Source organism: Schistocerca serialis, chromosome 1, assembly GCF_023864345.2.
Source record: "Schistocerca serialis cubense isolate TAMUIC-IGC-003099 chromosome 1, iqSchSeri2.2, whole genome shotgun sequence".
Taxonomy (NCBI): Eukaryota; Metazoa; Arthropoda; class Insecta; order Orthoptera; family Acrididae; genus Schistocerca; species Schistocerca serialis.
The window spans coordinates 681265350-681277545 of NC_064638.1; the positions used below are offsets into that span (position 1 = coordinate 681265350).

The 12196-nt window shown below is 45.7% G+C and overlaps 1 pseudogene; it reads left to right on the forward strand.

Annotated features, from left to right (window-relative positions):
• The first annotated feature begins 10302 nt into the window (after positions 1–10302).
• LOC126424588 (5S ribosomal RNA) lies at positions 10303–10420 on the forward strand (annotated as a pseudogene).
• Positions 10421–12196: the final 1776 nt, after the last annotated feature.

Below are 12196 nucleotides of genomic sequence, written 5' to 3' on the forward strand. Positions count from 1 at the left end.
GATAAGTCGTAGGGTCAGTATTGCCTCACGTGTTCCAATATTTCTACGGAATCCAAACCGATCTTCCCCGAGTTCGGCTTCTACCAGTTTTCCCATTCGTCTGTAAAGAATTTGTGTTAGTATTTTGCAGCCGTGACTTATTAAACTGATAGTTCGGTAATTTTCACATCTGTCAACACCTGCTCTATTATATTCTTCTTGAAGTCTGAGGGAATTTCGCCTGTCTCATACATCTTGCTCACCAGATGGTAGAGTTTTGTCAGGACTGGCTCTCCCAAGGCTGTCAGTAGTTCTAATAGAATGTTGTCTACTCCCGGGGCCTTGTTTCGACTCAGGTCTTTCAGTGCTCTGTCAAACTCTTCACGCAGTATCATATCTCCTATTTCATCTTCACCTACATCCTCTTCCATTTCTATAATATTGTCCTCAAGTACATCGCCCTTGTACAGACCCTCTGTATAATCCTTCCATCTTTCTGCTTTCATTTCTTTGCTTAGAACTGGGTTTCCATCTGAGCTCTTGATATTCATACAAGTGGTTCTCTTTTCCCCAAGGGTCTCATTAATTTTCCTGTAGGCAGTATCTATCTTACCCCTAGTGAGATAAGTCTCAATATCCTTACATTTGTCCTCTAGCGAACCCTGCTTAGCCATTTTGCACTTCCTGCCGATCTCATTTTTGAGACGTTTGTATCCTTTTTTGCCTGCTTCATTTACTGCATTTTTCTATTTTCTGCTTTCATCAATTAAATTCAACATTTCTTCTTTAGCCAAGAATTTCTACTAGCACTTGTCTTTTTACCTAGATATAATGGTGTTCATGTAATAGTAAAAACATTATTTTTTTCAATTAAAGCAGTCTGACCAAACTATTAAAAGGGAAGGGAAACATTAACTTGGACTGAGAACATTAATTTTGGATTGAAACTGTTACCGGTATTCGCCAAGTTAGACATCGTCTTCGGAATGAAACGGTATGACGAGTTCTGACATGAAAATAACCGCTAAAACAGAAATCTGTTGAATTTCAAGCATTCTCGCTGGTTAAACGCTTCACAAATGAAAACACGTCTACAATTCGTAATAAGTCGAAGCAAACTGATTTAATGAGGGTCCCATACCACACTATTTCTACCAACATTAGGCATAAAATGCCTCATAACTCCACTTTAACTTCTCATAAACACACAAAACTAGTAAAAGACCAAACGCATAAAGTGATACTGAAAATGTATGGTTGACCGTGTCTTCAAAACTGTTCGTATTTAATCGAAAGAGAACGAGAAATTGCTTCTCGTGAAGACGCTATTAAAATACACTCGATACTGCATGACCAATTATCAGCAGCGATATTTAAGAAAATGCTGCGTTATGCATGGTTTGCTTCCAAATTATCGCCTGAAAGAAAGATTTTTGAAAATGTTAACGAGGTTTGTTTCTCCACGGAAAACCTCAAAAGATCTTGCGTATGCGGAAACATAGCATTTATCAATGCAGCTGGTGCCGTTTAACATTACGTTTTCATTGTTTTTACGAAAAATACCATCCTGTAACTTGTACTTGTAATTTCGAAAGCGACGAGTAATTGTACATCTTTCGAAAGCCGTCTGTGCCGGTCAAAACTTGCAGGTAACAAGTCGTTTCGGGCTGTCGATAGTTATGAATATTATATTATTTGTGATAATAAAAATTTGTAGATTGCCAAATTTAATAAAAGTTCATCCGATTACACGTATTTCTCCCATTGTATCAATTGTAATATAATTAGTAAAGAAAATGACTGTGTTAGAAGTAATAAAAAAAAAACTGACAACGGGACTCGATCCAGCGATCCAACGATTACGGGGCTTCAACGTTAAATGAATTAAAATTTGTGCTGCGGTCGGAACTTTTCTTTTTTGCTGTCTTATATTATATTTTTATATTATAGGCATCCCTATGGGGCACCGCCACTTGTGTCCCTGCCAAACAAAAATGAACTCTTACCTCTTCAGGCGTTGGCATCCTAACTATAAGTAACGACCCCCCCCCCCCCCTTACCCGCTCCCCTCCATCTAAAATGTGAAGAAATTATGCTATATGTGGTTAACGTGTGTGTTCCAACCCACAAAAACACAATGAATGGAAGTGGGGGAAGGGTATTTGTAGTAGGGTACTGAATTTTATTTATTTATTTTTTAACAGTATGGACATATAGATATCAATGTGCGAACAGTCATGGATAGTCAAGCCTGGAAAAACTAAGACAGAATGAAGACACCATTGAAGACAGTAAACATAAATAACCTAAAAATAAAGCTACCACTTGGTAGTCAGGCTTCTCAGCAACTGCGCCTACTGATAAAGACAGTTCAATGTATGATCGTTTGCACTTCGTTCTGATCTCACCTACCACTGCCTGGAACATTCCAACTACACGGCGGGCTGTGGAAGGCACTCCATAGGTAGTTTGTGAAGCATCGTCGATATCTGGTATGCCCGGCAATAGCATGATGTCTTTCTTGCAAATAGATCCAGAAGTCGAGTAAATTCTTGTGTCCGTCACGACAGAGGTAATGTACCGCATGTCCACGTATCAAGGTGACTAAGTTGGTCCGAGTCTTGGGGTAAAATGTCTCATCCGGAAACAGTAACGTGCGTTCAGATACATGCTCCGGCGTAACTCTCAAGAGATGACCCATCATCTGCCGTACTAGGTGCCAAACCGGTTCCGCCTCACCACAGCTAAGGTGGTGCTCCTCAGAATCTACTGTATTACAACCCACACAGTTGGGAGATTCTGCCACGTGGATATTGTAGAAGCTTGTGTCACCAGCTTCCCATTAACGACGACGTACCATTGGGAAACAACATCAGAATCAAGCATGGCATCGTGTACAGTCTTTCACACCACGCGCCACCGTAGGTTAGGATATTTTAGTTCGACCACATTTAGGGGGCGGCGTCGTAGCATGTCGTGATATAGGTGTCGACTTGTGGCCATTCGTGGTGTCGTGAGCGCTGCACTGGAATAACTTTCTTCTAAATAGAAACGTCCTATATAAAAGAGGAGCGCTGGGATGTCCTGTTGCGGCACCGGTGCTCTTAGTGAAGCAGGTCGGAAGCAAACTCGTGAGACTTGTAGGACAACGGCGCAGCAGACCTAAATGTGAGCTAACATAGAGGGCAATGGCCCTGTCATGTACATTAACTAGGCCGAGACCACCTTCCTCCTTGGGGAGGGTAAGAGATATGTGTCTGATCTTCAGTAACATACCAGCGCTGACGAAGTATCCCAGCGCTGCCTAAATGCTATGCGCCAAGGGGTTCGGAATGAGTAGCGTTTGGGCGATATGTGGTACGCGGGACGCAAGGTATACACTGGCATAATGCGCCCGCTGAACGATGTTGAGGGACTGCAAGCGCCGATTTGCAATTCCGGCCCGAATTTGATTAAGGAGGCGTCGATAACTGAGCGCTGACGCGCGTCGCATGTCGTTCATGAAACCTAAGCCCAAGCAGCGGACAGTATCACTGAAGAGTTAAGGGGCAATGTGTTAATGCGGTAGCCCTATCCCGATGCTCAAGGCGATGGACTTGTCAACGTTGATTTGGCTACCAGAAGCTGTACCGTAGGTTGCAATTCAGTCCAAAGCCGCCGCCATATCGGCAGCTCCACGTATAACGATCATCAAATCATCCGCATATGCAGTGCAGCGATAGATGGAGCCGCCAAACTGTATCCCAGTGAGCCTGCCTCGGAGACCACACATCAAAGGTTCTAAGGCCAATCGATATAACAATGTAGATAATGGACATCCCTGTCGTACTGATCAGCGGATCGGCATGGGTGCTGTCAGTCTTCCATTAACAAGACCTCGAGAAGTAGCACCATGCAGAAGGCGTGTCAACACTGTGATAATGGGGTCGAGGTATTCCATGCGCCGTAGAACGGCCATGAGGTAGGTGTGGCCCACACGGTCAAAAGCCTGGCTAAAGTCGATAGAAGCCAGGGCTTCCGGAAAACGTCTCACCTGTGCAAGGGAGATGAGATCTCTGTAACGACGTAACGCAGTTCTGATGTTGTTGAGTCCCGCCAAGCACGTCTGATCGCTGGACAGGACGTGCAATAGTGTGTCGCTAAGACGTTCTTATAGCAGCCTCGAAAAGATCTTGAAGTCGCTGTTCAATAATGTTAAGGGGCAATAATCGCTTCGGCTTATGGATGGGTACAATCAGTCCTTCCAAGAACGGTGCAGGCAACGGTATACTTGGGGACATTAATTCCTGACAAATTTCAACCCAACACGGTATCAGCAGTTGTTTAAAGGCTCGATAAAACTCTAATGGTAGTCCGTAAATTGCTGGTGATTTATGGGGAGCACCTTTACCAATGGCTTCGAGCACTTCTATCACTTCCCTTACTAAAGTCGGTACCATGTCTGGTGGAACTGATATGTGCAGAAACGGTGTCTACCGTCACCAAATCAGGGAGCACTTCTCAATAAAGTTGAGCGTAATGCCCATAGAAGGCTTCTGCTATATCTGCTTGTTCTACCACGTGTCGACCGTCGTCCGTTATCATGTCGGTTACCAGTGCCCTACGGCGCCTCCTGCGTTCTAGGAGCACGTGGTGCATAGATGGCCTTTCTGATTGTATCATGTCTGGAGCACGCGACCCTATAACAGCGCCTTGTAAATGATGGCGTGCTAAGGAGACGAGCTGCGCTTTCGCGCGATTGACTATGATCTGCCGGTCAGGTGAGGGCTCCATAGCAAGACATTCCCGTAGGACGGTGTAATAAAAGTTTTCCGTGCTCCTCCTCCATGCCGCCGCTTCCCGGGTGTAAGCCAAGAAGGTGCGCCTAAGAGCAGGCTTCGCACATTCAATCCACCAACTGAGGGTCGATCGGTAACGACCACGACGCTGTAAGGACGCGTTCCACGACTCTTCGACAGCACCTTTAGATGCCGGCTCGTCCAGATGGGCGACGCTCAGTTTCCAGGGGGGCCTACTGCGCCACACACGTGCAGGTTGGAGGGCAATGGTGCAAATATAGGCTGTGTGGTCGGTGAATGCAGTAGGCCAGAGCTCTGCTCCTCTCGTCGCCGTCGAAAGGGTGCTTGTGACGTAAATCCTGTCTAACCGACTTGACGAATGACTTGTATAATGGGTCTAACCAGGAGCTGGGTCATCGATCCGGCACCACGTGTCGAGCAGGTGGAAGTCCCGCACTAGAATTTGCAATTCCGCACACGGGACGTGATGTGGCTGCAGAAAAGACGGAGATAAAGTACAGTTAAAATCGCCTCCGATCACCATATCGTCTATGCGACCCATACAGAGACTTAATATCTTCCAAAAAAAAGCGGACTCGATCCCTCCGTCTTCCTGATCCTGAAGGGGCATATACATTGATGATTTGTACACCGTTGACAGTTACGGCCGTGTCTCTTGCACTCGGTAGGTACATTACGTCCGTACCCTCCAAGCCTTCCCGTAACAGGACAGCCACATCACAATCGGTAGAAGAGGCGTGGGAGATGTGGGCGGTATGTCCGTAGATGTCAGGGAAACTGGCGACACGTACTTGCTGTAGCAGTACCCTGTCAATGTCCGTTGCGTCGAGCATGCGTTGTAGCATTGTCAGTTTGTGTGGTGCTCTTATCGCATTGATATTGATTGTGGCAAGGCGAAAGGTGTACTACCTAGCCTCTTCACCTGGAGAAGACGCCATGTCAATCGAGGATAACTGCAAGAGACGGCGGACCTACCGAACGCGTTACAGATTATGAGTCTTTCACGCTAGGAGTGGCATCCCCAATTCCGCTCCCTTCCCTGTCACCCGTGCCATCACCAGGGAGTTCCTCAACATCGTCCGACCACTGTGGGTGCAACACAATGCTGTGTAGCTGATCGGCACCTAAATCTCGTTCACCCACGTCGTCTTTGGAAGAGGTGGACGGAGCGCCATCCATCGACACGAACTGCTGCATATGTTGTGCAAGAAGTAACCGGGCACTCGTGGTGTGGGCAAACGAAACGTCTACACCACTTCGATCCTCAGCAGGTGCAGCATCCATGCCGTCTGACGAGATGAAACCTTGACCGACCGTACGTAGGAGGCAATCGTCAGAAGGGGTCCGCCGACGTCGCTTGCGTCGTCGAGGCGAACGTTGCTTTCGAATGTGGACGTACGTATCCGAATGTGGGAGGCATTCCAGTGTCGTAGGAAGGTGTTCCACAAGGAAATGTCGACGTCCATCGCGTCCTGAATGTTATGTTGAGTCTGGATTCAGTGGGACTGTTGCTGCTGTTGTTGCTGTGGAGGGGGCGACATCTGGGTTGGCATCGTGGGTCCTTCCACTTCCTCACTTGGTCCTTCTGACGTCGATGGATGTGCGCGACCGCCCGTCTCTCCCTCATCTACGGTGCGCATCGTCGTCTGAGCGTATGTGAGGGGCAGGATTGTCGTCCCTGTCGGGGAAACGGAGTCTCCCACTGGCGTCTGCGTTGATCGACGTTGTAAGCAGCCCGATCGAACATGGCCTTCCTGCCCACATCCCGAACAGGTACGTTGTTGACCGTTGTACATTATGATTGCACAACAGTCGCCGACGTTCAAGTAGGACGGCACATGTTTCTTGAGCTCAAGTTTAATTTGTCGCACAACATTGTAGGCCTTATACGTCGAAAAAGTTGCCACTTTTCTGCAACGTGACTGATGACATTGCCATATGGTCGGAAGGCGTCCTTGACAACTTCCTCTGCGATCTCGAAGGTGAGCTCAAAAACCCTTAAAGTCCTCAGGCCCATGCCAGCATGATCCACCGTCACTGCACCGATATGCCCGTCAGAATGTTTAACTCTGAGAGAGTTCGTGTATTTAGACACCACTGTCCCGCAGACCTCTGCGCCGATCATTTTAACATGAACCACGCTCGCCGTTATAGAAATATGTATTCTGACGACAGTCGCCGGATCTAAACGTCGATCGTCGCTCATGAACTGTTCTATTTCATAGGCTCGACGAGGTGCGTGATCTGGTTGGAAGGTAATTCTGATCGTATCGTGGCACCATGCCTGTGTCGTAATCGCACTGAACTTGGAACAAATACAATTCACGCTGCGAAAAGGTAAACACAAGCAGGCGCTCACGGTTGCGCACGGCGGGACGCAGCGTGTGTCCTCGCCCCACCGCAGCCGAACGCCGACTACGCGTCCACTCGGCTGCCGCCGCTTCGTGGTAAAAATGGCCACGCACAGATATATATTTGACGACCGAAATTATCTAGCGATTTTCTCAATAATGCTTGAGAAGTACGCGCTACTGCTTACACATTTTGTTGTCCTCATGGAGTACTAAGAGTGTAAGAAGTTTGCAGTAAATCTGCATTCCAAACGTCGTTGCCTCCCCTTGTAAGCTAATAAGAGCATGGTAAATATTACTTTTCCATATCGTATACTTGATTGTCTAACAATTTGTTCCACTGGTAAACCAATCTGTCAAAACCGGCAGGAGAGATACCAAGGTCTAGATCTAGAAGTCAGTTAACAACAGCCTCCTGAAGTGGGGGCGGCCCAGGTGTTCTATATGGCGCGAAGAGATCCGGGGATGTTTGCAAGTTTTTCCAATACAGTCCATTCGAAACCAACCACCGAGGCACCAAAAATCTCACTTTTTCTGGTGGGATTACACTCGCTCAATAAACTTCCAATAGCAAACTATGACTTGCAGCTAGGGGCCTCTTTTCTCTTTTTAACGCAAAAGCCTTATTACAATTCTCCCTTCAGTTGCAGCTCAAGTATCCGTCAACATCTCCATCTTGAAACCCTATTTAGAAGCGCAGCAACACAACTACTTGCATTGTTTATAGATCAACTAACGTCCCGGCCCGGCTTCGCACGCTAGCAGTAAGTATCTTCGGCAAGGCGACTTCACTAGTGTAGCGTATTTTGTCTGAGGGCCACGAATAAAATTCAGAGAACATCATTATGTTAGTGAATACAGTCACTTTCACGTAACTTACTCGCAGTAAGTAGCACACACCAGGAAAGTTGTCTACAGGCATGAATGTTGCGTATTGCAAGTAGATGAGTTTTGATATTCAGGTAGCAAAATTACTGATGATGGGTGAAGTAGAGCGGTTAAAAAACGTGTATTGCTAACGGAAAGATACGCGTATTTGTGAAGACCGATATATATATATATATATATATATATATATATATATATATATAGAGTTCTTCTGATATATATATATATATATATATATATATATATATATATATATATATATATATAATAGAGTTTTTCTTCAGGGAGTGTAGCCATGTATGGAAGTGAAACTCACGCGACAAACACTTTAGGCAAGAAGAGAATAGAAGCTTTTGAAATTTTGTTCTACATAAGAATGCAGAAGATTATGTGGGGATGAGGTACTGAACAGAACTGAAGAGAAAACAAATTTGTGGCGGAACCTCACTAGAAGAGGGAATCGGTTGTTACCACACATTCTGCGACATCAAGGGATCACTAATTTATTATATGTGGCAAGTGTGGGGGATAAAAATCGCAGAGGGAGACCAAGAGATGAATACAGTAAGCAGACGAAGAGGCTAGAGTGGCATGGAGAGCTGCATCAAAGCAGTCTTCAGACTGAAGACCACAACACCAACAACACTGAATTTGCATTTTGGGTGACATGACATGACAATGATGGAGCACATAATGTAAGTAATTTATTTACAACCAATGTAAGTATTGCACGCGACTCATGAGTGTGTGTGTGTGTGTGTGTGTGTGTGTGTGTGTGTGTGTGTGTGTGTGTGTGTGTGTGATTCCATGTGTGTCAAAAGCTGGCTGGAGTGGTACAAATAAGAGAAAAAATAAGCAAAAACACTCGTGATCTACGTTTAGCTCATGTTACAGCACTCCTCTTTTGAAGCTTAATGTGCACTGTGACGCACTATTGAGATTCATTGCCGCATTTCTTCGTCGTGGGCTCTTTATGGCAGACTTCTACGCAGTGCCATGCAAGAATCTGTTGGTCTTATTCAAGAAAGCAGAAAGCTAAAAGTCGTGTCGTCTGCTGCGCTCCTGAAAGAACGTAGTGAATATAAATGAAGCAAAGTTTCTGAAGTTGCAGGGTGGCATACTTGTGAGTGCGGCTCTTACATCAATTACCACTTTGCCTTTTTGAATAACTAATCAAGGCAGTAGTCACAAATAGCAGCATGGATGTGAACAAATATACGGTTCATCGTGCTATGCTAATAGAGATGGCTAAGGGAAGAGCAATGAGAATGTACTGCATTGCGTTAAGTGCAAATAATTTTTGTGGGTAGAGTTTCGTGCGGAATTGTACTCAGGGCGCCGTGGAGGGAAGCTAGCAGCGCGTTGGCTCGAAGGTCGAGTTTTACAACCTCCAGCACCCCAGTATGTGTTCTCCCTCGGCCGTGTCGACCTAGGTTTACAAAAACCTCGAGCCTCGCGGGTGACATTGCCTCCAAGGAATGTACATCTGCGAATCCCTCATCCCATATTTTTTGAGCGTGGGACAGAGGAGTGGAATGTGTCCATTTTGACGCTGGTGCCAAGGAAGCGTCTGGAAAGTTCTTCGGACGAGCGGCGTCTCCCACAGACGTCCGAGATTGGCGAGATCGACGTGACGCAAGCGATGTCTGCCGCGCACTCAACAGTCGAGCGGGTGTGGCGCTCATTGGTGAAAAATTTGGACAGCCGCACCAGCGGAGCGGCAAGCCGCACTAGATTTTTGGTAGAAATAAGGCACTTGCATTTCAGCGTCCGTCCGATAAGGACGCAGTACTCCGTATCGGGCGATACAGAGTGATTGCGGAGTAGCTGTGTACCTTATCCGAATTCCGGATAAGTTTGTGGGATTGTGTCGCGTACAGGCGCCGTTGTGGTTGCAGAGACACCATACCTGATCGCCACAACAACACGACGACGTGTCTGGAGCAGAAGAGCAGAATAGGTAATATACGCAGCCCCGACCATAGCACGATCAACCTTTCAGTTCATAGAAGTTAAACGGTTGGCCGTTGATCTATTGAATATCGCAGCATATCCTAGCCCTATTCTGTGATTAGATACGGATGGAAAGTACTCTCATTCAGTTAAGAGGAAGCGCCAATTCGCATCGCTAGGTTTTGTAGTTGTACATACGTGTTGTACTCATTTCTCCTTTTTAAGTTATTAATCTGTCACATTCAAGAGGCATCACCTCGTTAATGCGATTTATGAGCATTTGTAAATTCTCATATTGAATAAATCTGATTATCTTTCCCGATATTTCAAACTGCAACGGCCTTGCCACAGTGGATACACTGGTTCCCGTCAGATCACCGAAGTTAAGCGCTGTTGGGCGTGGCCGGTACCTGGATGGGTGACCCTCCGAGACGCCATGCGCTGTTGCCATTTTCGGGGTGCACTCAGCCTCGTGATGCGAATTGAGGAGCTACTCGACAGAATAGTAGCGGCTCCGGTCAAAGAAAACCATCATAACAACTGGGAGAGCGGTGTGCTGACTATACGTCCCTCCTATCCGCATCCCCTGCTGAGGATGACACGGCGATCGGATGGTCCCGATGGGCCACTTTCGGCCTGAAGAAGGAATGCATCATCATATTTCAAACTACCTACACTGACACACCAACTGTATCCTACAACGTAGTCAAAAATTTTGGTGGGGCTAACTTGATGTTAATAATTTTCATCCATCACTACTTTCTATGAGGCAAGAGACCCCACCCAATGCGATTCATCAACAGAGGTTTGTATTGCAAAGAAAAGCGCACAAGAATCGCACTGGGGGAATTTATAATAGAATATCGAGTTCAGCTAATAGTCTATTTGCATATCGCCTCATGGTAGCAAAGGAAACTCGGAGGTCGCGTCCCGTAATTGGCGACCCTGCTTTTAAGAACGTACGCCGAGTTCTTCTGATACAAAAGCACGATATTCAGATTTGTTCATTTTTCAATATTTCATTTTTGTGTCACACAGCACACAGGTGGTTTCTCATAACTGGCTGACCGAAGAGCCGCGTTACCTTAACTACTTGCGCTAATTTCTTAATATGATGTGTTTACTTTTCAATCTTTTTCACCTTCTTTTATTCTTATTTCGAAATGTGTCTCTCAATCATCTGTCGAAGTATTTCGAAGCCTTGTGTATTTATCCGCAAGGAATTTCTAAATCCCGTTCAAGAAGATCGTGCCCATGTCTTTCTGATCTCTATAAGGCCAAACAAATAATATGTTTTGCTCCACAATACAGAGAATGATGTTCGCATCTATGCTTGATTCAAGAAAAGCGGGAAGCTTAAACTGAGTGATTTGCTGCTCTGCTGCAAAGCTTTCTTTATATAAACGAAGTAGAGCTGCATCCCATGCTGCGTTTTACTCTACGCATAAATAATGAAACTCACATGTTTCGGACTCGGGTGTTTTTCCGCTACGCTTCTGTTATGAAACGACTGTAATCATGAAATTTAGGCAACCTGCATGTCACTAAGCAGTTATAAAACCACGAAATGGGGACATACAGTATAACATGGATTCAGATCCACATTTCTTTCTGCCGAATCTCCACGTCACTGAAACGTGAGTGCTAGTTTAAAAAGCATAGTATCAAAAATCTACGCAGCCGGGATTCGAGCCTGTAGCTACTTTCTTATTAACCAAATGCTCTACCACAAAGCTATCACACCAAGTAGGCAATAGTTAACTGTTTTTGCTAACTGGAGGCACTGGTGCTCTCTCAAGTTATGGCGACAGTTCGGTAGGTGAAATTCATCGAAATTCAGATAATTTGTACGAAATATTTATAAATTATATACAAAAATCTTCCTCGTGAAACAGTGGATCAGTTACTGAAACCAGATCAAAATCCCTACACAAGTTTCTGAGATCAGCCAGCACACAAAAACGGACGCTAGAACACGATTCGTATTTCTCATGGTGACATAATATTAAAATAACTTACGTTCTCGGATGAAGGATCGAGAATTCTTAAACACATAGGCAGAGATTTGCAGGAGGAGGAGATGCGAAGCTGTCGACGCACATAAGGAGCTGCGTTGTGTTCTCGAGATTGCTGGAAGATATCGCTGGTGGCGGCGAGCCGCGGAGCCGGCTAACTCAAATAACGGGCTCGCGAAATATTACTCTCGCCAGAATGTGCCGAATTTGC